Source organism: Mizuhopecten yessoensis, unplaced genomic scaffold, assembly GCF_002113885.1.
Source record: "Mizuhopecten yessoensis strain PY_sf001 unplaced genomic scaffold, ASM211388v2 scaffold10665, whole genome shotgun sequence".
Taxonomy (NCBI): Eukaryota; Metazoa; Mollusca; class Bivalvia; order Pectinida; family Pectinidae; genus Mizuhopecten; species Mizuhopecten yessoensis.
Window position 1 is genome coordinate 1 of NW_018408660.1, and position 2,332 is coordinate 2,332.

Below are 2,332 nucleotides of genomic sequence, written 5' to 3' on the forward strand. Positions count from 1 at the left end.
TCATGAAGTTTCATGAATTATTCATAATCATTTCGCAGGGGTAGAACTAACAGTATAACATGTATGGCTACACTCACTAACAGTAAGATATGTATGGCTATACACACTAACAGTTAGATATGTATGGCTATACATTAACAGTAATATATGTATGGCTATACACACTAACAGTAAGATATGTATGGCTATACACGCTAACAGTAAGATATGTATGGCTATATACACTAACAGTAAGATATGTATGGCTATACACACAAACAGTAAGATATGTAAGGCTATACACACTAACAGTAAGATATGTTTGGCTATTTTCACAAACAGTAAGGCATATATGGCTATACACTAACAGTAAGATATGTATGGCTATACACACTAACAGTAAGATATGTATGGCTATACACACTAACAGTGGCTACACACACTAACAGTAAGATTTCAGTCAGAGCTAGTCTACAGTAGCACACACAGGTTCAAATTAAGAAACACAGTTTTATGTAGATTTGATAAATAACTTTACATTATTAACACATGCTAAAAGTTATGAGTACCCAGAATTCTTTGTGTGGGGGAATGAGCAGGGATTTAAGTATTAGCAGGGGATGATGTGGGGGACTGAGCAGGGGGTTAAGTATTAGCTAGGGATAATGTGGGACACTGAGCAGGGGGTTAAGAATTAGCTAGGGAGGATGTGGGGGACTGAGCAGGGGTTAAGTATTAGCTAAGGGTGATGTAGGGGATGAGCAGGGGGTTAAGTATTAGCTAGGGATGATGTGGGGGACTGAGCAGGGGTTTAAGTTTTAGCTAGGGAGGATGTGGGGCACTGAGCAGGGGTTAAGTATTAGCTAAGGGTGATTTGGGGGACTAACAGGGGGTTAAGTATTAGCTAGGGGTGATGTGGGGGACTGAGCAGGGGGTTAAGTATTAGCTAGGGGTGATGTGGGGGACTGAGCAGGGGGTTTAGTATTAGCTAGAGATGATTTGGGGGACTGAGCAGGGGGTAAGGTATTAGCTAGGGATGATGTGGGGGATGCGCAGGGGGTTGGGTATTAGCTAGGGATGAGCAGGGGGATGAGCAGGGGGTTGGGTATTAGCTAGGGATGTTGTAGGGGACTGAGCAGGGGGTTTGGTATTAGCTAGGGAAGATGTGGGGGATGCGCAGGGGTTAAGTATTAGCTAGGGATGATGTGGGNTGGGGGACTGAGCAGGGGTTAAGTATTAGCTAAGGGTGATGTAGGGGATGAGCAGGGGGTTAAGTATTAGCTAGGGATGATGTGGGGGACTGAGCAGGGGTTAAGTATTAGCTAGGGATGATGTGGGGGACTGAGCAGGGGTTTAAGTTTTAGCTAGGGAGGATGTGGGGCACTGAGCAGGGGTTAAGTATTAGCTAAGGGTGATTTGGGGGACTAACAGGGGGTTAAGTATTAGCTAGGGGTGATGTGGGGGACTGAGCAGGGGGTTTAGTATTAGCTAGAGATGATTTGGGGGACTGAGCAGGGGGTAAGGTATTAGCTAGGGATGATGTGGGGGATGCGCAGGGGGTTGGGTATTAGCTAGGGATGTGGGGGATGAGCAGGGGGTTAAGTATTAGCTAAGGATGATGTGGGGGGATGAGCAGGGGGTTAAGTATTAACTAGGGATGGTGGGAGATGAGCAGGGGGTTAAGTATTAGCTAGGGATGATGTAGGGGACTGAGGAGGGGGTTAAGTATTAGGTAGGGGGGATGGGGGGGACTGAGCAGGGGTTTAAGTTTTAGCTAGGGAGGATGTGGGTGATGCGCAGGGGGTTGGGTATTAGCTAGGGATGATGTGGGGGATGCGCAGGGGTTTATTATTAGCTATAAAGGATGTTGGGGATGAGCAGGGGTTTAAGTATTAGCTAGGGAGGAGGAGGGGGATGGGCAGGGGGTTGGGTATTAGCTAGGGATGATGTTGGGGACTGAGCGGGGGTTAAGTATTAGCTAGGGAGGATGTGGGGGACTGAGCAGGGGTTTATTATTAGCTAGGGAGGATGTTGGGGATGAGCAGGGGGTTAAGTATTAGCTAGGGAGGATGTGGGGGATGCGCAGGGGGTTGGGTATTAGCTAGGGAGGATGTGGGGGATGCGCAGGGGTTTATTATTAGCTAGGGAGGATGTGGGGGATGCGCAGGGGGTTGGGTATTAGCTAGGGAGGATGTGGGGGACTGATCAGGGTGTTGGGTATTAGCTAGGGAGGATGTGGGGACTGATCAGGGGGTTAAGTATTAGCTAGGGATGATGTGGGGGATGAGTAGGGGGTTAAGTATTAGCTAGGGATGATGTGGGGGATGCGCAGGGTGTTGGGTATTAGCTAGGG